This window comes from Melopsittacus undulatus, chromosome 2 (assembly GCF_012275295.1).
Source record: "Melopsittacus undulatus isolate bMelUnd1 chromosome 2, bMelUnd1.mat.Z, whole genome shotgun sequence".
In the NCBI taxonomy this organism is placed as follows: domain Eukaryota; kingdom Metazoa; phylum Chordata; class Aves; order Psittaciformes; family Psittaculidae; genus Melopsittacus; species Melopsittacus undulatus.
Genome location: NC_047528.1, coordinates 77,602,924 through 77,629,455, shown reverse-complemented (window position 1 = coordinate 77,629,455; position 26,532 = coordinate 77,602,924). Strand labels below are relative to the sequence as shown.

At 38.8% G+C, this 26,532-nt stretch overlaps 1 protein-coding gene across 3 annotated transcripts in view; it reads right to left on the bottom strand.

Moving 5' to 3' along the window:
* CDKL5 (cyclin dependent kinase like 5) overlaps positions 1–25,048 on the bottom strand; it is a 127,459-nt gene extending 102,411 nt beyond the window's left edge. For all 3 annotated transcript variants that reach the window (XM_031050965.2, XM_031050967.2, XM_031050966.2), the window contains exon 1: positions 24,984–25,048. The gene's annotated coding sequence lies outside the window, so the exon portion shown is untranslated. The remainder of the gene's footprint in view (positions 1–24,983) is intronic.
* Between the last annotated feature and the right edge of the window lie 1,484 nt (positions 25,049–26,532).

The window sequence follows — 26,532 nt, the reverse complement described above, 5'->3', positions numbered from 1 at the left end:
TTGAAATAGAGAACTGTAACAAAAGCTCAATACAACAGAAAAAGAGGGAAAGATAATGGGCTACAAAATGTAATGCGTTACCCAGGGTTTCAAACCCTACATATGGGATGGGGAACCACTCCCTTCTAAAGTACTGCAGTTCATTAGATACTGTATAATTTCTTTACCACAAAACTTAGATCAGCAAACTGATACATCCTTAAAACAGATGTGAATGTAATTTAAGTTGAAGACTGCCAGTTGCTTACTCGGTAGGACATTTTCAGGTTACCTGAAGGGAACAGAAGTTTCATTAGTAAAACTGGCATATTCTAAAATGATAACTGGGATAAACCCCCTCAAATCCTAGGCTTCTATATTAATTTTTAACACAGCTTCTTACCACTTGGATTTTCTAAAATGGCTTATATGACTTTTTTTCTGCCACAACAATGAAAAAATAAAACTCTGCAGCTTGAGAAGAAGCATACTAAGTGTTTAATGCTCTTTTGTACTAAATAAAGACTAGGTATACTCTCCTCAGAGCCTTCAAAATTCATTTCTCGGTGATGCTGCGTTGTCCTGTCACTACCATGAAAAGCATTAACAAATTCTGCTTCCTGAATGAACACTGCATAATTGGATCCACATATTTGCCAAGAATTGTGATTCAATATTCACTCACAATACTTATTTCTCTTAAAGCTTAGCATCACTGACTGCATCCACGTATCAGTAAGGATCACATAAGAGCACCGCCACAGTAAATTAACAAGTTAAAGAAATGTTTAATTGTGGCAACCCATTTTCCTAATAAAATTCCAAACTTTGCTTGTAATAATAGATCCTGAAGTTACCAGATTCAATTTTGAAACTACCTTTGTGCCCCTGTGAAGAGGGAAATGTTACACAACCAACTAAAGAATGGTATTTGGGACTAATGTCCTCAGCAGTTAAATATTGTTTAAATATAGATCATGGAACCTGTTCTTCAGCTTAGTTAAACTGAAACTAGAAATGGAAGCCTCAGAGAAAAGCAAAATATATTTGATCATATATACCAGTTAATTGCTAGCATGTTTTCTACAAACCCAAACTGCAGCAAAATCCAGACCTCCATTTCCATCTCAAACTATACTGCACTGGTATCTCTTAGTACCTATCTCCTTGGGCCACTACAGTTTGGCAGGCAAGTTAGTTTGTACCAGAGCACACAAGCAGGACACTAAGCCTGCATTCCATCTAGTTACTAGCTTTTATAGAAGATCCTTCAGCATCTGTTTTTCTCTACACAGCTCTACTGGGGGAAGGAGGGAAGAGGAATCCAAATAATCATCTATGTTCTCCAAATAAGTACAAATTGTCCCACTCTGGCATAATGTTCACCTTTAAAACACAGTAGATAAAAATACTTAATCATCTCATTGATGTCATTACTGTACATACCCATTTTACAGGCCAAATTGTAAACTTCTAAGAGAAGACACTAAGATCTTGTTAACTTGGGTACCAAACCACTGTTAAAAGACTTATGTCCCTAGCACAGGTTCTAAACTTGTCTATACAAAACAACACAACAGACTTCATAATACATAGGATATTATTCCCTGCAGCAACTCTAGCACAGCCTTACTTAATTCTAATTCATTGCTTCTATAGATATTAAACACTTTTGCTGTATTAAACCTCCTTCCACACGATCCAGTTCCATACATCTTTAACCCTACTTCAGGGATTACACAGCAGAACATTGCAAGAATAAATAGACATCTAAACAGATTGGTAATGGAATACTGCAATCAGAATATTAGGAGTTACTTCTGTACCAACAGCAACTGATAAACAGAGTATTGGTTTAATCTATACTATCCCACAGTAACACTGCAAATACACTGTGCTTTGTAGAGATAAACATAATGCTTGCAAGTCAGCCTCAATAACAAGCAAATTGCAGTAACAGCATAAAACATTCTTGGGCCAATGCTGTAGAAATAGCAGAAAATCATTTAAAAAAGCTCAACTGAAGATTTTTTTCTCATGTTACATTCATGCTACCTAGCTTGTGTGCATTTAGGAGGCACAGTATAAATGGCTGAAAAGCTCAACTGATGAAAAAAACTTACTTAGAAACCTGACAATTCCAGCAATGGCTGTAAAGTCCTGTGATAAAAGACAAGACACTTGCAGAAGGCTATTGAGTTTATCTTGTTATTCAGACACCCACTACCAAACCCACAAACTAAGGATACTGCACAAGCTCAAACGCTAGCAAGCCTTAGCCACTTTCACACTGGCAGATTAACAGTACAGCTACTGTGCTCTGCCCTTTGCAGTTTTAAAACCAGTAGAATGGTATCAGCAAGACATAAAAAAATCCTGACAGCTTCAGATTAACAGGGGTTCCTGAAGTTCCCTTTTCTCCTAAACTCAAATTGAGAAAAGGTAGAAAAGGTATTTCTGCACTGTGCTCCACAACCTACCCCAGCAATGTGGCAAGCTCACAAAAAAAAAAATAAAAAGCATTACTTGCTCACGACTTAGAATCTTCAGCAACTCACTCCTCTGAGTTGAAAAATCACTCTGAAGAGCATGCTGCTATGAGCTAAACCTTTTGCTTTCATCACCATGATCATATCAATAAGATTGTGATGTTCCTCTTGTTTTGTTACTCAGAAGCATAATCCATGGAAATAAAAAAAATAAAGAGTTTACCAATGAATTAGAGAAGAGCTACTTCAGAGATAAGCACCCAGCTGCAGGTTGAATGTTTTTTTCTGAGACTGAAAAGGATATGGTAGTGTCTTGTGATCAGATTATAGGCTGCTGAGGAACATTGTTTGTAACTGCGTAAGTAACATCTGTGAACTTCTGATAGCTGTCAGAGGGGGGAAAAGAAAATAAATAAATGATTGACATTCCCTTCAGTCATTCAAAGCACTTGCAAAATTAGCAGGGTTCATCTCAAAGCTGAAGAACAGATATTTTTTTTCCTTTATAAATAAGAAAACCAAATGAAGTATAGCAACCAGTTCAGTGATGCATAGATGCACATCACTTTTCAAGGTCACTTGGAGAAAGTTACAGTATTTTGTGAAGAGTTCATATGCTATTTTCATAAATATGATTAACCTTGAACTTTCACTTTTGAAAATACCTCTTCTTAGTAAAGATCCAAAACCACAATAATGACATTTTATTTATTATTGCTCTAGAAATCCAATGGTCAAAGATTTGAAGCAAAAACTGAAGACACAGTATAAATGTCAGCTACACAAGGCCTGAACTTGAGATAGTACACCAGCAACTCCAGGAACGCTCAACTCTCAGGATAGTTTTATGAGTCAGGCATTGCTTCTCTCTATACCCTACACTAGGGTGCCACGGACTTCGTGTGTGTGACCAGAGGGAGATCTTACCGGTGTTTAAGTGTTTGGATTTAAAGGTTTGGGTTTCCAGAGGTACTTTCCAGCCTCAATTACACTGATTCTTTGACACTTTTGGAGGTACCTCAAGCTACAGTGCACGAAGTTGGGGCTGTTCAGCCTGGAGAAGAGAAGGCTGCGTGGAGACCTCATAACAGCCTTCCAGTATCTGAAGGGGGGGTATAGGGATGCTGGGGAGGGACTCTTCATTAGGGACTGCAGTGACAGGACAAGGGGTAATGGGTTCAAACTTAAACAGAGGAAGTTTAGACTGGATATAAGGAGGAAGTTCTTTACTGTAAGGGTGGTGAGGCACTGGAATGGGTTGCCTAGGGAAGTTGTGAATGCTTCATCCCTGGCAGTGCTCAAGGCCAGGTTGGACAGAGCCTTTGGTGACATGGTCCAGGGTGAGGAATCCCTGCCCACAGCAGGGGGGTTGGAACTAGATGATCTTAAGGTCCTTTCCAACCCTAACTATTCTATGATGCGCCTGAGGGTATTACATGATAACAGGAAGGCATTTCCTAAATTCAACAGGAGTGCAGAACTTCATGTTACCTCTTTTTCTGTATGTCCACGGTTAGCTCCTACTTTTAATTTGCCATAATCCTCCTTAGCTCCAAGATATCCCTTGGCTCCTGCCCACATTTCAAAGCAGCTGGCAGTTTTCTAAATGCCACAGTCCCTTCAGATGTGCCTAAATTAAGACAGTTCTTAAACTTTGCACTGTTAATCTTGGCTCAAATACCTCTTCTGCCAAAGAAGAATTGCCTCTTCTGTCTTTCAATACAAAGTCAAGTGTCTCCTGAATTTTCAGATGATGTTTTTATATCTTTCTATTAAAAAACAAAACAAACAAACAAACCTGAACAAAAAAAAAAATCCCAAGTAGCTTTGCCTCTTTATTCCCCGTATCTTCCTTCAGTAAACCAATTTGTTATGTTACGTAGTAAAGAGCAGTTGATACTGCTGTGCATACCAGAACAGAAATAGTTACTTTGGCAAACAGAAACTCACAAATGCCTGTGAATTTCAGAGACAGATCACCAATTGCAACTTCTGTTTTTAAAGAGTTTCGATGACCTATAATCAAAATGCTAACAATACTAAGGCAATGGATTATTCTGTTACAATCCCTATCAGAGGCTAACTTCTTACACTGGAAGAAGCAATAGGAGCCGTGCTATCTTCCCTCAGTACCATAAAATAAAACAGAGATAAAAGATCTTGGTGTTGGAACTGGTCTTGTTTAACATCTTTGTTGGTGACATGGACAGTGTGATTGAGTGTGCCCTCAGCAAGTTTGCCAATGACCCCAAGCTGCGTGGTTTGGTTAAAACTTTAACAGGGTAGGTTAGATTGAATATAAAGAAGAAATTCTTTACTGTTAGGGTAGTGAGGCACTGGAATGGGTTGCCCAGGGAAGTTGTGAATGCTTCATCCCTGGCAGTACTCAAGGCCAGGTTGGACAGAGCCTTTGGTGACATGGTCCAGGGTGAGGAATCCCTGCCCACAGCAGGGGGGTTGGAACTAGATGATCTTAAGGTCCTTTCCAACCCTAACTATTCTATGATTCTATGATTCTTTGAACTGAAACTACCCTCCAAGACTCTTCATACAGCCTGAAATGACTTTTCAAGATATTCTAGGTTACTAGTGTTTGCCTCACCAGTGGATTATCTCAGATTTGTGATTGTATAGCAAATGACTTATTAGCTGCTTAAGTTCTGTATTTTGTATTACAAGGAGAAGACTGTCAAGCCTAAAAAGCCACAACAGAACACTGAGGAGAATAACTTGGAGAATACTATCATATATAACGCTATAAAACCTCAGATCTACAAACAGGACATAAATCAAACCGTGAACCAAACGTGTAAAAATGCATCACTGTCTCATGTTCTCCTTGGGATTTTAGTCTTTTTAATTTGCTGGGGAGATGCAGAATGATGGAGAAAAGCTTACTACTTGGAACACTGCAGGGGACAAAAAGTTTCAGTGTGAAGTTACTGATAGGGACCAGACTACATATTTTCATTCCCACAAGGACAACAAAGTTTTGCCTTTCCACTGCTTGCTTAACTCTAAGCGTAGTTAGGATTTCTCTGGAGTGTACCCATTCTGACTAAGCAATAGCTGTTCAAATTAGAAAGGATAACATCCTATAATCAAAGAACGAAGACTGGCTTCTGTTGCCTCTCTAACTCCCCATGCTAAGCAAGGTAGAGAAAACTCTTAGCTTACAAGATCCCTTATCTCCAATATGCCTCCCCCATTTCACCATGCAGGGACAGCCAGCCCAGCATTCACTGAAAGGCACAGATCTAAAAAAAGAGATTGTACAAGCCTTACCTCTGAAACTGATGTCTGCACTATTCGCATTTTACAATTAGAATGCCAAGATGCAGTTCAAATCCTACCAAATCACACCTAACTTCTCTACAGAGGGGTACTAAGGGAGGAAAAAGCCCAAGTAAGCATGTTCACTCACAGGCACCACTCGCCTATTACAAAATTTAATACTACACCAAATAAACCAATATAAACCAGGAAAGAGAGATACTATTAACGGTCCTTTTCCCAAGTACATAGTTTGACGCTCTCTGGCACTGAAACCCTCACCTCTGACCTGCTTAAGGCTCTTCCATCATGATGGTTTAATCCATCATAACGGATTAAAAAAAATTTTCTCCCTTTCTCAGAGCTCCCAAAGTTTTCAGTAGCCTCAAAGTTCTCCATCCTGTTCACATTAAAATGTGATCTACTGATGACACCCTCCAAGTACTGACAGACAGAACATTGTTGGAAGGAGAATATTTTTAGATGAATTATTTTAGTGCACCCTGGTCCTGATAACAATACAAAATCATGCAAGAGCAGGTGGAGGCATCAATAACAACATCTTCACATGACCATTTGCCCACAGTTTATTAATCTCTCCAAACCAGATTGCTTTATTCCATGTTACAAATACAGCTGTTGTATGCAAAACAGAACAAACAAAACCAAAAACAAAAAAGAAAAACTCATTTAAGAGCTAAACTATTTCAGTTAGGTAATTCCTTATCTAGAATTACTTGAGGAATTTTTTTGAAGGCAGATACATTACTTCTCACCATCAGAAAATGGAAAATGTCTTGCTATTATACTCAATCAAATATTTGGGCAGAAACACACAGATCTTCCCACTTAAAACAAAACTGTCATAAACCAGTAATTCACACAGTGAACAGCCAGGCATAAGACCTGAAGCTTAAGGAAAGCCAGAAAGAATACAGGTGGCATCTTAAAAAAAAAAAAAATAAAAAACAAACAAAAAACTGAAAGTGTTATGTACTGTTCACAAGCATAGAATGTGTGCCTTTAAAAAATGGGGTGGAGGCTAGATACCTTTAGATGCTCCTAGAGTTTATATTTTTAAAACCAGAAGCAGATAAATAACACAAGTAAGACCTACAGACTATAGGCGTTTCAAAGATTTGTGGAACTGATGAAATAGTATGAATCTATATGAAGCACTATGGAATATGAGGTATAAAGAAGGTGGCTGGTCTCTTCTTCCAAGTGACAAGGGATAGGACAACAGGTAACAGTCTCAAGCTGCACCAGGGGAGGTTTAGACTGGATATTGGGAAATACCTGAAAAGGCAGTCATGTATTGGAACAGACTGTCCAGGGAAATGGTGGAATCATCGCCCCTGGACGTGTTCAAAAAAATGTGTAGATGCGGCCCTTAGTGACCTGGCTTACTGGTGGCCTTGGCAGTGCTGGGGTAAGGGTTGCACTTGGTGATCTTAAAGGTCTTCTCTGATCTAGTTAAGTCTATGATTGTCATCTGCCAAAGAAATAAAACAAACAAACAAACAAACAAAAGAAATCCTTTACTGAGATCCAAGCTTTCAAGAGCATTAAAATAGTTACACTCATTTGACCACAGGTCTACCAAATCCAGTATCTGGTTTCTGACAACAGCCAGAAAAGAATGGAGAATATAGCATAGGAAAGCTACAAGCATGTAAAGACAACCCTGAATATTCTCCCAAAGGCTCTGCCCCATAGAGACACAGATCCCCAAAATCCTATTGTCCTCATCATGTTCAAGTCAGATAATCTCTTCCTCAGATCTATATTTCAGTACAGCCCTGTTCTGTGCACTTCGCCAAAACAATACTTGTTAAATGACAAAGCCCAAAAGATAAAAAGGGCATCATTTCATGCCATATTGACAATAAGACAGTTGTAAGAACAGCAATTTAATACAAGAGTAATTTACCAAATATAGATTAGCAAGTAAAGACTAGTTTAGCTCAATCTTGATGTTATCGTCATTACACACAAAGTACTGGATGGAGTTTTATAAATTGGTTTATAGAAGATAAGGCAGGTGATTGCAGTAGTTACTCCAGAACTTAAAACCTAACAACCTTACCCTGAGGTAGAAAGAATACAGTTCTAAGGAACAGAGCAAGCTAAAAACCAAACTGCCTTAGCTAACTAAGCCTTACCACTTAATCCAAAAAGATTGAGTGATAATTCAGCCATGTTTCAAATATTTCTATATAAAATTTTCACATTCATTATTAAAAGGCATATAGTGTGCAGGTTCTTTGAAGAATCTAGACTGATTATACCCAAATGTCAACAAAAACAGTTGGGATCCCAGAGAAACTAAGGGCTATAGGATTTTTCACCTACAATAGCTCACATGAAGGGCAGAACAATAAGAGCACCCCAATTCTACCATGTCTTCAGATTGCTTTCACTGACTATTGAAAATAGTGCTAAGTGCTATCTGCCTGAAAAAAACATAGGAACCTAGAAATTTCATAAGTTACAGCTGAAGTCACAGTTTATCTGTGTTCTTATGACTGCATTTAGTCAGGAGTGATTATTCTCATTTTTTCATTTATCAATGTTAGTGCCATTAGGTGTAGAAATTTAGGTATAATGATAACTTAGAAATTTACTCCAAAAAGGGAGGTGGGCAGGGCAGGGACAGAAGAGAAAATATCATGCTTATTACATGCTTTTGTAGAACTATGTTTCAAGTCAAAAAGAAATCCCTTTCTTCCTCTTAATTGTTCCAAAATTCATGAGATTTCAATCCTGTGAAATTCTCATTTAAGTTTACCACAAGAAACAGAATTTGCTCATTTGCTTGTCTTCAAAGGATTCTTTTGACCCTTCAGTTTTTTGCAGATTTGTAACACCCACACAAGAGAAACTACCTTTTACCTTTGTCCTTTGAAACACACTACTGTCATACTGATTTAAGAGTTATTAAGTGTGATATTCCATGTAAATAAGGAACCCTGACCACTAACATCAAGTTAGTACACAGCAGCAGTCCTATTTCTTCTTCTTTGCCTCTCCATTTATCCAATCAGTTCAAATGGAATTAGAACGGAAACTGAATAGGGTGTGTTTTCAGCACTTCAAGAAGTCCAGATTATTTGATTCAATGATCTCAACACTCGTTAACAGCTGTAATTAAACTGCTTTTATTTATATTTTTAAAAATGTTTTATATTTAGAAAGCAAAAGATATGAAGATCTTCCTGAAAAGGAAGACACATTTGTACTTTATGGTTTAAAAAGGACTCTTTAACTGATTCAAATTCATAAGAAGAGTATGGAGTTACCACTCTCAATATATTCTTATCTCCTTAAATATATTTCCAATGATTAGCACACAAAAGTGATGTTAACAACAGAATCCTATACTCACTACTAAACTGTGTATGCCTCCTAGAAAGAGTTGATCCTAAACAATGAACATTTTCTTTACTACATCTTGTGCCATCCATGAGTATGTGGAGTGAACAAGTATTGTACAGATCCAATAGGAGAAAAACAGTGATGGAACACCAACATTAAGACACTGCCACACAATCTTATGCTGTAAAGCAAAACCTATAGGTGAATTTTTACTCTCATGCAAGTAACAGAATATATGAGTTCACATGTGTACAAGTTCCAGCTATAAAATACACCTTGGCAGAAATCAGAGTTGAAAATTTTAAAGGCTGCTGATATTAATTACGTTCATACCACCATGTATTAAAATTTTAGCTGCAGGAAAGTGCAGAACAACAGTAGAGCTTCCATATGTAGATCACTAACAAAATAGAATTTGCTACACCTACTACCCACTAACAGAGCATATTAAGTAGTGTTAATTTTATGTACATGTATCAGTCTTCTAGAGGTGAATGAATACTTGCATGTTGACTTCTTTCAAAGTTCCTGATCAATGCATTTTTTTATTATCTGAAATAAGAAAATGAGCATCAGCTTTCCCTGTTAGTTTTCCTGTGCATAAAACAGGATTTACCTTTACAACACCTTGCATCAGATTGTGTTTTGCTGGAATATCTGACAGCAAATAAGACTTTAGGGAATAGTTCAAGTTCAGTGTTTCATTTTATTACTATTGCCACAATGGATAAGCTATCATAGCCATGTCTTTAAAAAAATAGTAAGGCTAAAGCTGTTTTTTCTTAAAAATTTGTCAGTGATTTATAAACATCTGAAGGTAACTGTCAAAAAAGCAGAAGGAATAAGAGACAATTAGCTAAATAGTTTCAATCTCCCCCCCTTTTTTAATTTTTTTAATTCAATTTATAAAACATAATTTTCACAAAACACTTTAACATTACAATTTAAGTGCTTCAAAACCATACTTGGGGGAGAAAAGTGAGCAATATAAGAAAAACAAAAAAAAATTCCAAAAATACTGAAAACACACATACCATATGAAAAACTTATTTCATTAATAAGATCATTTTGCATATATAAACTATACACAGAGTATTTCTGCATCATACAAGTGGGCTATTTTTAAGAATCATCTGATCTAATTTGATACTATGTATTACAAAATTCAGTGCAATTCTATTCATGGGTTAAAAAAGGATAGACCTGAGAGTGATAGAGAACTTCAGACTTCAGAGAGAAAGAAAAAGATTGAATTTAATTTACACATGTATTTTTTTGCTCTGGTGAAAATGCATGTATGTGCAACACAGACTGACTTCTTTTTCCATTTCAACTTGACACAGCCCACAACTGGCATCTAAGCCTAAAGTTCTCTAATTTTATTACTAAGATAAACACAAAAGTGTTGAGCTTGATATTTCACCGGGATTTTTTCTCTACCAAGACTTTTTTCTTCCTCTCCCTAATTTACTGCAACATGTGTCTAAGTCCCAAAAAATTGATATGTAGAAGCCTACCAAACAGAAGAGCCCATACTGGACAACTCATGAACTACAGAGATTAAGCTGCCTGTAAAACAGAGCGTAAGAGCAGATTTCACTGAAGATATATTTCCCACAGTTGAAAAAGCAAAGCAGCTTTCCTGAAAGGCTGTTCCTGTATTACAGTATTTGTAAAATGTTTTTATAGCTGTACTAAAGCAAAACACTTCCCCATCCTCCCCCACTCTCACAAGCTATGCTTCCCCTCCTGGTACTTCCACATTCTATCACCTCATTCATTAATTATTGCTTAAAACAAATTATTGGGTTGGGGTAATCACAAGCACAGCTACAGGCTGGGCAGAGACCGGGTTGAGAGTAGCCCTGAGGAAAAGGACTTGGAGGTGCTTGTTGACAAGTAGCTCAACATGATCTGGCAGTGTGCACTCACAAGTCCAGAAAGCCAACCGTATGCTGGGTTGCATCAAAAGGAACATGACAAGCAGAACAAGGGAGGGGATTCTCCCTCTCTATCCCACTTGAAGTACTGTGTTCAGCTCTGTGGCTCCCAATAGAAGATATGCACCTGTTGGAATGAGTCCAAAGGAGCACCATGAAGATGATCAGAGGGCTGGAGCACCACTCTTATGAAGACAGGCTGAGAGAGTTGCACTTATTCAGCCTAGAGAAGAGAAGGCTCTGGGGAGACCTTAGAGCACCTAAAGCCTTCTAGTACCTAAAGGGGCCTACAAGAAATTTGGAGAGGGACTTTTCACAAGGGCATGTAGTGACACAACAAGGAGGAACAGATCTAGGCTGACTTTATCTAGGAGATAAAGTTCCCATATTAGGAAGCTATTATTTACTGTTAGGGTGGCAAGACACTAGAACAGGTTGTTCAGAGGAGCTGTGGATGCCCCATTCCTGGAGGTGTTCAAGACCTGGCTGAAAGGGCTCCTGAGCAGCCTGGTCTAGTGGGAAGTATCCCTGCCTGTGGCAGGGGGGTTGGAACTATATGATCTTTAAGGTCCCTTCCAAGCCAAAACATTCAACTACTCTATGAAACCCAATATACACTACCTGAATATTTTATAAAGAAGAGATACTCGTTAACTTCATTTGTTTTCTCCTATAAAAGAGTTCATTTGGACTCCAAAGCTAAAAATGTAAAGTTTGTGTATCAACTTAATTACTACCAGACTTTTAGTCTTCAAGATAAAAATATTATCAAGTTCATAGTACAGTTTCATGTCCCAATTAGAACAACAAAACTGTTAAATGTAGGACCAAAAAATGCATCATGTAGTCAAGCAACCCTTACTAATTAACCAACTTCTGACTTCGCCCAAATTATATAAAAGGCTCAGATTTTGAGATGTTCACAATAGTCCAAAACTATCATCTTGCTTTTAACATCTTGGTTTGATGTTAAACCAAACATTGCTTGATTTAACAACAAACCACGTGAAGCAACTATATTCCTAAACAACAGAGTCACAAAAGAAATACTTTACCTCTTTAGAAGATCACAGTATTGCAAATTAACCTCCAGATAAACAAAAACTTTTGAACACTATATGCATTTAGTCTTCATCATTTCTAGACATTAACAGTTAAGCTACTAAAAAGCAGACAGAAAGCCATTAAAAAAGAAAGTGGCAAGTAACATCTTCATTCTTACATTAAAATAATTGTTAATAGATAAAACAATCTTCATTCACTTCCTAAACGTACCCTACTTAACACCTGGCCTCCATGGCAGCAATTCTAAAACAGAGCCATGGCACAAAAAAAGGATCATTTCTACCACTGATCTTCATCATGCCTTCTAGAGATTTGCTGAAAGATACAGCAGGGTCCTCAAAAAAAAAAAAGTACATTTGTTCAAAGCAAATCACAACATAAAGTGGTAAACTTCATTGAAAGGCATCACTAAGCAGTTAGCCATTCATAATTTGAGCAATATTTCCCAACAAGAACAAACAGCCTGCGAAATTCCATGAAATCTTAACAGAGAACAAAAAAATACAAACCAACTTAAACCCTACACCAATCACAAGCAGAAACCCTGAAGCATCATCCTAACCTTTAATCTCTTTAATACAAATGGACAAAACAGTGAAGGACATATTACTGAAACTTCTAGGGGAAAATGACAGTTATTACTGAATAAAAGAGCTCAGCACACTTCAATAGCCTACCTTAAAAGTAGTCTACAACTTACAGAGTCTTTTTTGGTTTGGTTCCTATTCAGTAATCTTAACTGCTGAGCCAAAAATTCTAAAATCTCTATAATCCTATAATTCAAAAGAAGAAAACGAGTTCCAGACAACTTCTTATACACAGAGAGACAGGAGCAGTGATGCTCCAAGGTCTGCTTAGAACACCCCATCTCATGCCATAGACAAAGCTGCAAAATCTACCTAAAATGCCTTCTCAGTATGTCCACCATCAAACTCACTTCCAATTAACTTCTACCTTCAGATTTATTAAGCAGAATAGATAAAAACTTTTGTTGTTCACATCCGCTAGCTCCAATTCATTTAATGCTTCCGCTGCAGGGAATAGAATACAGGGAGAGCCTATAGTATTACCATATAATTAGAGAGGGCTGGAAATCATGTTTATGATTTTGCAGAAGGGCTACTTGATGACTATACTCTTTAACCAAGTAAGTGTCAAAGAAAACACTCACTGCTTTTCTACCTTTTGTATAAACAGCATATGACTAGTGGCACATAAAAAAACAAATGCATATCCTGAACAGAGCCAAGCAACAAAGGTAAAAACAACATCGCAATTTCAGATACGGCCCAGAACATTCAGTTTCTACCAGCAGAGGAGCTTCACCACCACAGTCTGCCTTATCTAATGAATATGAAAGCCTGCAATTTCTTTTAATCTGTCCTGCAGTTTCTCAATAAATTGGTAAAGTCTATCAGAAAAGGAAAAGGAAGTTAGAAAATACACCATCCATTTCGCAAATGTAATTGATTTTAAAGGTCCATTTTCATCTTCACCTATCATTGCACCTGAAATAAAATTCAATTATTTCAGCTTTCCAGGTGAGCTGGATTTTCATCCTGAGAGATAGGAATGAACACGAAATGATAAAAAAGCCCACAAATTAACATTACACAAATATATATGCTACATACAGAGCTGTCAAATCCCACACTTTGAACACTAAACTGAACACACAGCTCCCCAGTTTAAACCTTTAGCCTGACATAACCTCACAGATATTATCAGCAGAGCAAAAGGACTGCTATCCACTGAATAACGCTGTACTTGGGCAGTACATCTTGCCCAGACAGTGTTTCACCTCCAGCAGGAAGGCTCAATTCTAGTAGGAGTCCTATACACATGAGCAACCTCTCATCACAGCCTTGCACCAGACCCGTCTCAGTCCCATAGCCCAGAGTAAGGCACACAGTATTCTGTAAGACCCAGTGTATAGGTGTCCCAATATCACAGCTCCACATCAGATGAGAAGTCTGTAAAATATGCTCACTTTCATCCCTATCTTTATTCCACTACTGCAACCCAGTTCCCACTATTTCATTCTCAGCATTATATGCAAAGCCAGCTTTAAGGATAGGAGTAGTTATGTTCACAACAGATGGAGGAAACTGAAAGCACTTGTTTACCTGTACAGCAACTTCCATAACCACAAATTAGGATAGGGGTGCCATCATACAGCCCAGCTCCTACACTCGAGATTTGACAGTATAAAATCCCCACACTCTTATTTTCATGCACCACATGCCCTACACCATCACCCTTGTACTTTTTACACTACAAGTCAATCCCCAGACCTGGGGGCATGTCTGTCTGTTGGATGGTAAAGGCGCATGGAGGTTGCAGCTTGAGCACTTCAGTTGGGACCGTTGCTGTACTTCACATGGTAAAGAGATCAAAAATAAAATTAATGATAAAGAGCAAGAAGTGAGCAAGAAGTTATTTTAAACCATAAGAAATAGAGCAAAATTCAGAAAATAGTTTGACAGTCACAACATGAAAGTTACAACCACTGCTATTAAATTCTTTTAAAAACCAAGATACTTAAAAAGTGTCAGAACTAATTTAAAAAATAACCAACCAATCAACCTATTGACTCTGGAGTTGGAAAGTAAATTTACCAGAATAAAACTCTTCATTTGTATTTTCTATGATTGAACAATGTTTTCTCACTAGCATTGAAGCTTCATGTAGCCTATTTAAAAGGACAGCATACTTCCTCTTTGTTAATTTCTTTGAAAAGCAGCAAGCTAACGAGCTTGATCTGCCATTCCACTTTCAGTGAAATAGCCAACAATAGCTCAAATGTTATTTTAAGTGAACATAACTGGAACAGTCAAACAAAAGGTCACCCATTTTACTGGTGTGGAAAAATACAGAATAGGCCTCCTAGCCTCCCAGGGATGCTCAGTACTTTGTATGATCAAAGGCAAGAGGACTTTGGCCTTAACACAAATATCTTCCCATCTCCCCTTATCCATACCCATCATTTGCAACAAAATTTTAGTCACTGTATTTTATGGTGACTTGTATAAACAAATTTGATTTACCCCAGAAGAAAAAACAAACAAACACCCCCTAGTATCCAAACTTATAGTTAAAACAGCCTTAAGTTTCAAATACTTTAATTACAAATATACATGGATTTTTTTTTTTGAGTTGTATCAGAGTCAGCAGAATTAACTGAAAAAACAACACAGTTAGCAGAAGTAAGGCCATGACTGGTTTGTTGGTTTTTTTCCAAATATGCTGTTCCCTCACAGAGCTTGAGGCAACTAAAACGTCAATGTGCATTGAATTTACTGAAAAGGAATTAATGACAGCAATAGCTATTTGGTCAGAAAAAGCAGTCAAGGTTCACCTTCTGAAAATACTGGGTTTTTTACTATTGTTGCGAGCATCCCACACTGTCACCTTCACACCAAAATCTGGTTTTATTCATAGCTGTAGCACAGTTTTTCAAGAAAGTCAAGCAACCCATTTGTTGTGTTGGAAATTGCAGAATTCTTGAAATCCTAAGCTGAACACAACATTTCAGCTTTCCAAGTTTTTCAAGAAATATGTCAGTGATTTCGATTCAGTTTGCTGTGCTACAGCACCTCTTTTCTCCCTGATCCCCTTCTGTTCTATATACGAGATTCTATGTTTAAAGTTCTTCCTGGTTGGCTGTCACTGCTCTTCCTGCATCAAGTTCATATTTCTGTCACTGACTTTGTAGGATATGTACAACCTCTTACCCACGTACATCAGATGACATGTTTTCTATTCCACCTACAATTCTCTCCTTCTTCCTTGCTCTTTATGACAGGTTTAAACTGAGCAGCTCTTCCCCCAGTTCCTTTAAAGATAAGGAATTCTTTAAAAACATAAATTGCACTTCTGCATAACTGTCAAACAGGTCTCTCACAGTAACTCTGGGTCATATGTCCACCCATAAGAATAACCTTACTTCCCTCTTAGAATAATATCCACAAACTATTGCCCCATGACATTCCCTTCATTATGCACAATGCAATAACCCATCACATCAACTTCATGTCTCTCCTACTTTCTGTACTACCCTTACATTGCACCCTAGTTTGGCAAAAGGCAGCAAATTCCATGAGAGGTTGACAGGCTGACCACAGAGACACAAAACAGAGTCCCCAGATTTTCTTACCCAGTTTTTTCTCTAACCATCTGCCTATTTCTGTGAGACCTGGATGTCTGCAACAGAGCTGCCCCTCTGCCAAAGTTGATGGGGGACCAATAGAGTGGTTCAGAAGTTCCCGGCAGGGTGGGAGGACAGGCTAATAGACAGATGGAAGGACAGATGGAACAATTGCATAAGCAACCTTCCCTCAAACCAAAATAAAACCTTGAAGTCCCACCTGTTCCACAAAACACTAGACATTCCCCACTTCAAGGTTTTCTGTTTTATAAGACACTATACTGCATGAAGTAGTAGCTTTAGCCTATAGACTTACCGGATCAACACATAACTGACTCTACATCACGATATACAGCTAAAGCACTCCATAAATAACTGCCTTTCAACACAAGCTGTACCCAAACAAGATTTCACAGTTCAGGAGAAAAAGAATGCTTGCATAAAAACATTAGAATGGCATGTAATTTAAAATATCCTTTAAAAATAGTGCAAACAAAAAAAAAGGAGAACTGAAAACACGGGACTTTGGGGTGGGGTTTTGAGGCTGTTTTTGGTTTGGTTTTTTTTTTGTTTGTTTGTTTTTTGGTGGTTTGGGGTTTTTTTCCCCCTAAGAAATACAAAAACATGTAGATAAAATAAAGACTACTACCAATTAAAGGATCTGCAAAGGCGTCTTGCATTTCAACAGCCTAAGATTGTGTGAAGGGATAGAGAAGAAGCTGTGCTAGATGAACAGATGGATCAGGAAAGTGTGAAGAGGTCCATAAGGTAGACCCAAGTTTTTAAATCATGAAACTTCTGAAGTGAACACAGACTCACTGTAGGTGTTTTCATACAAGGATTAGTTAGGGTGAAGGGTTTGGGGGATTTCTTTGGGGTTTTTTTAAAGCTTATAAATGTAGGTAGGTGGCAGCATACTATGCATGCATGTCTGCAGTGATGGATTCAGGGATACTGCAACTCCCTCCTAGCCTGACAAGCAAGGCAAAAAAAGTGGAAACATTTTTGCAGAGGTTAAGCTAACAACCAGATGGCAACATTGTTGATGTGGCAGATTAAGACTAGCAACAAATTAAAAAAAGGGGAGATCCTAGTCAAAATGAATAAAAACCACAAAACCTGATTGCACCAAAGAACTTCGCTTCCTTTTAGCAGGAATTACCTTTTAAGTGCTCAAAAGAAAGTAATATATCAGTGTCACTAAAATGAGTTGAACACAGTATATGTGGGGGAAGGGAGGGTGAGTGGGTGAACTGTCCTGGAAAGAGAATGGCAGTTCAATTTTGCACAACTTCTTCCTAGTGACATTTTAGGAATAAACATATTTTAGGAAATACTGCTTTTGAGCAGAAGGTCTAACTAGACATCCCCCTGAAGTCCCTCATTAATCCCTGATGTTAATTATGGCTTCAAAATATCCTAAACAATCCAACTGAAAACAGCAGCAAAAACTTGGGAATAAGGTATTCTTTATTCATTCATAAATTCACTCACTTCAGTGAACACCCATCTTGCAATAAAAAAAATACATATTTTTTTAAGTGTTCCAAGGTTCACAACTGAAAATTATTATTTATTGTCACTGCTATGTCGCCTACTCTTTGACTAAAACAGCTGTAAATTTTGGACAAATCATTCTCTAAATAACCCACCCATAAGCAAATTAAACTTTTTTTTTGATCTCAAATGGTACATAACATAAAAAGCAAACTTGCTCCAAATTGTCATAAATCTATGCCCATCCCCTATTTTGCATTCCCAAAATCATAATCTAACAACACAAAAATCACCCCTTAACAGCTGCCAGTACATCTACCAATGATTTTGAACAACATAAATTTGAAATAGCAATTAAGATGTGAGATTAAAATCAGTTCCGTCTACTACATGAAGTGCTGTATATTTTGATGGTTTCAATATTTCTTCACCTATGAAGGGGGTTATATAAAAATTGAAGTCAGATGGGTCCCAATCCTGCATACACTCCTCCGTAACAATACAACTGAAGTTAAACATATGTTTAACTTATTACATGTGCACAAATATTTGTAGAGAGGGTTAAGTGACGCCAGGGAATAAACAAAATGCTGCCAAGTGTTCAAAACAAAAAACAGAAGAGGAAACTTCCTGCAATTTGTTTTCAGCTACTGTAAAGTTTTTACTGAACACAGCAGGTAAATAGGAATTTAGAACAAGTGTAATGGCTCCGACAAGAAGAGCTTTATGAAGAGCTATGACGTATCCCCATCTTCCACGCACTTTGGTTTTGCTACTATTATTTCAAATAATCAAAAATACAATCTTAAAAATAAAATAGAACAAAAAACCCATAAAACCCCCCAAAAAACCAAAACCCAACAACCCACAAACAAAACAACACCATCTTGAAAATGCATAACAATCAAACTGCATTATATTTATTCATGGAAAGCTGCTCTGATGACCTGCAATTATCTTGATATGCTGCAGCATGCCAGTTACTCTTACCAGGCATACTGAAATTTGGTGTTAGAGCCAGCAGAGCGTAATATCCAAATCCTTGAAGCTTTATCTACTACAGGACCCCCACCAGAACAGTTTCCTCTTCACCATCATCTAGAAATGCTGTCCAGATGAAAAAGAGCAGTGCATACCACCAAGCATAGTGCTGGTGCATGTGTAGGCAAACACAGTGAGTTGGTTAGATGTGAATTATTAAAAAAATAAGTAAATAAAAATTAAAAAAAAAAATTATCTTCTTAAGATTAGGAAATGTAGCAACAAGTAGGAAGCTTATAAACAAAAATTTACTATGTTCTCAAGTTCAATTCAAAATTTTCTATGCTTTAAAGATAAATGTACAGAGTCCCACTTACTAGTACAAAGCTTAAAAAAGTTACCAGATGGCAGTTATCCTGTGGTCATGAAATCAGATTGTCCTAACAAGTTAAAATGTCACACAGTCTATAACATACATGCCAAACAGAGATCTGCCTTCTCAAAATCAGAAAAGGATGAGTCTGTAAAGCACTGAAATGATGTACATTAAAGTAGCTATTCACTTACTTCACATGTAAATGGGAGTTACAGCTGAGTAACTTCATAAGCACTAAGCTCATTCAAAGTAAACCAAATGCAATGAAAAACTCAGAATGATTCTATGTCAAATAGTTACCTCAGTTAATTATCAATTCAATAAAAACTTTAAATAATCCATTCCAAGATCACAAGAACTTCTGAGCTTGAAAACTAAGGGTTTCCCCACAAACACAAGTGCTTCACAATTAATTGCTAGATAATGAGATCAACCAAAACATAGTTCTAAGGAACCAAGCTAAATAAGAATTCTCCCCTAAAAAGAAATCATTGTGTTAACCATTTCTCTGAATTCACTAAGAAATGCACAGTTCCTACAATGCATGATGAACAACACCTAATTATGGAAAAAAAAATATCATATTCAAGCTCAAAGAATTATCATTTTTCGTATACTTAATAGTTGAATAAATATTTGAACCTATTGAACCTTACAGCCACATCCTCACTTTCCTTCAGTTGAATGAAGCAGTGTGTTACAATCAACATCTGTATTTCTGTATCATCTGTAAGAAAAGGTTAATAGAGACAATGACACAATTCACCGAAACAATGGAGCTCTCTATGGCTGGCATAACGAGCATTCAGTTAAGAACTGATTCACATTTTGGTTTGTTGGTTTTGGGTTTTGTCCTTTTTTTTTTTCCTAGAGAAGAAATTTAAGGGGTTTTTGTTTGGGGGTTTCCTCCCCCACCTTTTTTTGAAGTCTTGCCAGGCATGTATTTGTCATGAATGCCACCCACAGCAAGATTATCTTCTTTTTCCAGAAGAAGTGTTACATTAAGTTGTCCTAACAATGAAAATAATAGAATAAAGGATTGATTTTCAAGACATTTATAGATAATTCCAACATTAGAAGGTTTAACCACTGGATTAGGAATACAAATTTGAGCACACCAGCATCTCTTCTGCAGTAATTGTAGAAAAATTAATTCAATTGCAGTAAAGATTCTAGAGACCTAAACATTTCAGTATCACTGGTAAGTAACATAGAAAGTCATAATATATATTAACAATAACTGCTTACTTCATAGATATTTTCCTCATTTTAAGACACAGCAATGGATTATGTTGACACCACAGCAACTAAATGTAACTTAGGTATCAACCTCCATACAGGCAGAGAAGCAGAACAGGACTTTAACTTGTGAGCCCATACATTATTTTCCAGAAGTTATTTTGCCTGAAAGGAATAGGCTTGGAAGTTCTCTGAAGGCTAGCCTATTCCTATGAAATTCTCTTGGTTTCCTCCAAGAAGTAAGGAAAAAAGTGTGTGCATGCGTTTATGTGTGTATGTATATATGTGTGTGCAATATTTCTATAGCAACAGAGTTTAAGACATGCAGATCCTTTTAAATTTATTTTGTTCTTTCAATGCGTTTTCAAGATATTTAGCACAATTATTTCTGGTATGCAAAAATATCTTATTTAATACAGTGACAAAGAAATATATTAGCACATTCTAAATAAAACCCCTTATTCTCAAAAGCTGAATACATTAGTGTTGCGAACATTCAGAAGTTTAACATTTTTCCTTCATCCATATTTATTATGAAAGTGCACAGACTCATCAAGAGACCCAATGTTGTAACAGTAATTTCCTCAGTTTACTTATGTATTGTTTTAATGCTCAATTTATATTATGAAATACATTTTTACTTCTTTTGATGCAGAAAGCTGGTATTACCTTCACAAACAAATCTCCATTTAGATACTAAAGCATTATAGTTAAAACACAGAATACAGAACCAGGAAATAAACTCTATTCCTCACTAATAACATACATTCTTTAGTGATAGCAAGTCACTGATCATTCTCATGCCTTGATGTTCTGATGTAAAAGTCAAGACAAAAATCTAGAGTTGGCAGGTCTAGCTCATGAATAGTGCTAAAATTCTTTTAAAATCTCAAATAGACCTTATGACAAATAGAATCCATTTTTGTCCTTTTTCCATGAGCAGCACACAGTTCACAATGACTTCATTTATCCTCCACGTCAAAATATTTTTGGGGTTGCTCCCTCCCATTACTGTTTCATGACACTGTTTATGCTCTGCTCAGAGTAAGCATGTAAGCTCAAGAAAATTTTCCTAGATAAGAACTCATATTTTATCCAGAGCCTAAATAATATTTAGTAAAACCGCTAGTTAGTTTTTTTCTTTCCAGATTTGTACTGGTGAGTGTTACGTGTTTAAGAGAAAGCTAATGCTTATATGTGAACAGTTTTCAAGAGCATCCATATATAGTCAATATTATAAATAGCTATTTTTATAACAGTACTAAACTGGCTTTTCATTATAGAGAGAGGGTGGTTTTTTGTATGCAGAAATTATTCTCTTATTCTACCTTGTACTTGCAATCCAAGCTCTCCTCCTGCTCACATGGCCCTCCTACATACAACAGAAACAGCCCCTACTAGGGTCAAACTACATTGGCACTATAGTTCACAGAATCATAGCGTATGCTCAAGAATCATTTGGTCCAACTTTTATGGATAAAACACGGCCTGGAGTAGATCTCCTAGCATCCTGTCCAGGCAAATATTAAGTGTCTAACTTCAGGGAATCCACCACTTCCTTGGGGAGATTATTTCAGTGGCTGGTTGTTCTCACTGCAAAAAATTTCCCTCTCATGTCCAAACAGGAGTAACTTGTGCCCGTTACTCCTCGTCTTTGCCTTGTCTTGATCCTTTAAATACTGGAACATGGTATTAACTGTAGCAGTACTCCAGTAATAATAACTTCCAACAAACTAGCCCAATCTTCTTTACAAAAATGTTCTCTCTACACTGACCACACAACTTTTTACATTTTCCTGTAGTTATTTCACTAGTAAAAAAGGCTTATGAAACTGATACTGTCAAGAGTTTTATTAGAACTATAGAGCTACAGTAAACATTTCAGTATTTTAATCTCAAAGTATTTTTTCCTCATCACTATTAAACAGAAAGAATCTATGAAAACATTTAAATGGATCTGCAAGTTGTTTCAATAGTTCAAGTTCTGAAAGCTAAGCCAGAGCAGACCAGCTGCAACACTAACAGGTTTGTTACAACACTCATTTTAAAGTCGGACAAAAGGAATCAAAACAAATTTCTAGTTTCTGCTTCCATGAAGTTTAGATCTCCTACATTAAAAAAAAAAAAAAAAGAAAAATATCTCTGGTGTAAAACAATGGGTTATAAATCAGATTGATTAAAAAATTTCATCATTCAATTAAAGTTAAAAATCAGGCACAATGCAAGGGTTTTTTACATGTGTGGTTTTGAATGATGATTACTTTCACCTGCAGGTCTAAGTGCTTGCTGAAATAAATCCAAAAGATCTAGTTCCAAAATATGGTATAGCACTTGCTCCTTGCAGCACTCAGTTGTTACAGCTTTAGATTTCTCCCATTTCTTATCAGCTATGGTCTTTGACCCCACAGTAATATATCATCCTGGTTTTCTGCATGGCAGAAAAATCTAACCCTAAAAAACAAAGCAACGAAGCGCTCGATACAATTTTTATTTAAATTCTTATATATTGCAGTTTTAGTTAAATACTGACAAGCAAGACCATACTCCTGAGAGCAATTCAATGCGGAAGCTTCTTTAGGCAGAGCTCTCTCCTTGCAGAACATTGTGCCAAAAGTACAAAGGAGGAAGATTTTCCTTCCTATTGCCAAATGAGCAAAAATGAGAGAAATCTCAAACACCCACACAACTAGAGGTAGTTTTTAAATCTGTATGATAGAAAAAGCCAATACTTCTATTATTCAATCCAACTATTGGTGATTCATGTTTCTAACACAGGCAGGTATATCCTATAAAAAGCTTGCTTTTTTTTCTCAACTGCAGATCTCTTTTGCTATTAAGTCAGCACACACAGCGACAAGAAAAATCTAAAAAGATTATGTTGCTTTTGGTAAATGCAACAGACTATTTGAGATATTAGATTTTATATCCTTACACTTCAATCCAGGAAAAAAAAAAATAGTGTTCTCATAGATAGTAAAATGAAGTAGGAATTGTGGGTTGTCCTAGCCAAGAAACCATTATCAGCTGGCAGTATACAACCTGATCATTCATGACACTGGAAGCTGGCGGTGCACAACACCTTTCTGAAAAAAAAAAAAATGAGAGGCGTAATGACAACAAAAGAAACTAACAGGACAATTTAAAACTCCTCTCCTGCAATACTGCAGAACCTGAAGGCCATTCATGACCTGCATCTATCAGTATGCCAATGGGTTTTCCTAGCACTCCTCTGTCTTATATTCTCTTGCAGCCTATTTGAGACGCTCCGAAGCTTTGCTAAATAAGGAAGTATTTGCAATAAATAAGAACTCTTCCAGATATGACTGCAACTAATGTATTACCACCTTAACAAGTCTATCGAGTCGGAGTCAGGTAATAGCTTCCCTCACCCAAGGCACAGGACACAGGAATTTGCATGATCATTACTAATTTCACTATGGCAGTTTCACACTGTTGCTGTTTCAGACAGTTACCTGCCGCAGCAATGGTAGGCAGTACACGATGCAGACAGAAGGAGGATCTCCGAGAGAGAGGCTGGAGTAGTTCAGCAATAGCAACAGCACGCAGAGCCCTCACACACACTATAGAGAATGGAATAGAAAAAGAGCTTCTTGCTCCTCCAGTCCAGGAAGAGGCATTGCTGCAAACACACAGCTAAGCCTTCCTTAAAGAAAAATCATTTTCCTTTTCATGTGCTCTGTGCTCTAGTCCAGGAATGGCAACCGAGTTTTCCCTGCTCACCGACCAATACGAAAGATGAAACCCGAGAGCAGAATCAAGGAATAGCCCAGCATTGGGAATCCCGGCATTCCTTTTCTTTCCTAGCGGCTCCAATTGAGGAACTGCCTTCTCTCTCCTGGGTGTTGTCCCCTCTGATGCTCTCCATCACCACCTACCTACCTGATAACAACTAGTGTATTTTCTCGTAACTGGCACAGAAAATGCACAAGCACAGCAATAGCGCAGCCGATTAAATAAAACACCACACGCAAATAATCCAGAAAAACATTCCCTCCCCCAAATCATTATAATCTAAGCAGTATCTTTGTAGACGAAGCCATGAGCCCTTCCAGCCAGAGGGAGAAGGGCATCAGGGAGGAAGAGCGGAGAGCCAGCGCACGACAGGGCATACGGGCGGAATCCCACAGGCGGCCGCCTCCCTCCCCACCTCCCGGGGGGACCTCAGTGAATCCCGGCCCAGGGGGACCGAGACGCAGCCGCTCCCGCGGGCTCTGCCCAGTCCCGAGGCGGAGCTGCGGGCGGACATTGCTGCCTCACCCCCTGCGGGACGGGCGCACCTGGGCTGCGGGGCGCGGCACGGAGCGGCTCTGCCCGCCGGCGGAGACACCCACCGGCCCCGCGGCAGGGACAAGAAACGGCTAACGACAGGATGAGGAGGTGGGGGGGAGGAAACGAGCGGGCCGCGGCCGCCCAACGGAGGTGCGGTGCTGCGCGGTGCGCGGCTGGCCGGTGCGGTGGGGGTGGAGGCATGGAGCTGAAAGAAGGGGGCAAGGCGCGACGCTGCCTCGCCACAGCAGCAGGAACCCGGGAGGTGACAGGTGAGGGCGGCGGAGGGCAGGGGGCGAACTCCCGTTGCTCGCCCGGCGCAGATCCCCTACCTCCGCTCCGGCGCTGCCGCTGCTCTCGTTATACCCGGCGGTGCCCGATCGCTCACTCGCCTGCTCGCCGCCACCCCCTCGCTCCACTCCCCCGCCCGCCGCAATCCCTCCCTAGTGCAGCGCTCAACCGACACCACTAGCCACCCGGCCCCGCCTCCAAGCCCGCACTGGCACTTCCTTTCACCAATAGTAGGAGAGCTCGAGGGGCCAAGGCTATGCCCCCTTCTCCCTATAAACCAATAGGCGCTAGTCATAATCCTTCCCCTCCTCCTCCCTCCCTGGCACCGCCCCTAGTTTAAGTACCGCTCGCCCTCTCAGCAGGCTCGGTTGGCTCGTAGCTGCCGAGCAACGGGAGTGGGGCGGTGGCTATGGTGGGGCCTAGGGGTCCTTGTCGGGGTGCAGGTGGCAGCTGTGGTTGTCGCTGGCTGGAGGAGAGACTGCAGGAGCCATGGGTGGTGCCTCCGCTGCGGGCTGGTGGAGGTGCGGGAGGCAGTCGCAGGCAGTGAGGCAGGGCCGTGAGGAGCGCGGCCCTCCCTCCCGTGCAGGGAGCGGGACAGGTGGTTTCTCAGATGGGGAGGGGTTGGCCTTTTATCCTTTATATTTGGCATGGAAACTGGCCCACGCCCCCGGCACGCAGAGCCGTTAGTTACTGCGAGTGGAACAGGGAGGTCAGGGGGTGGAAGAGGGCTGCAGGAGTTGCTGCTGGTCCTGGGGCTGGATGAAGGGAAGGGCAGCAAGGATGTTAAAAATCAGTATCTCTTCTTTTTCCCTCAGATCAGCGCCTAAAGTGATGAAAATGTCTCCAGCACTGAAGCATTTCTCCAACATTATGAAACTAATTTCAGCTTTCAAATTCTGTTGCTGCCACCTGTAAGGCCTGCACTTTCCAGCTTTGCTCCACAAATCAGTGTTAAATTAACTAAAATTTAGTTAAATAAAATTAAATAAATTCAAAACTAAAGCCACTTTCAGGTGCCACTTCCAGGCAAACACCAGCTTTCAGATGCACAAAGGCAAAATGCAGTTCTGCAAGTTGTGGGCTCCCATTTTCTTGGTATGCTTCAGTGATTATTTAAATCAGAAAAATGTTATGAAGCCCACTGGACATAACATGCCATAGGAATCTGCAGTGGTCCAGCACTGCTAATCTAACACTAACCAAAACTATACTTCATTTTTTACATATTTGAACTTTAAAAAAAATCTGCACTTGCCAGATAACAGAGGCACTGCAGTATATAAACATCAGGCTTCTCATTTTAGTTTGTTGTTCCACACAAACTGCTTCATGAGCCTTGGGGCACTTAAGTGTTGTAGTTTGAATCAGGGATGCACTTTTGAAGTAAATGCCATCATCATCTCTACTTACAGTGCTTTGGTTCACAGCATGCTGTGGTGTTGGAGTGCGTGAACTAGATCCCTTTTGGATGAAGTTAAACTGGCAGAGGTACTCCAGGAGCGCACCTAATGCATTCTAGCCACAGATGACTGCTCTGTTTAACTCAAACTGAACTAATCAAACATAGGAATCCCTGAAATATATAGCTTG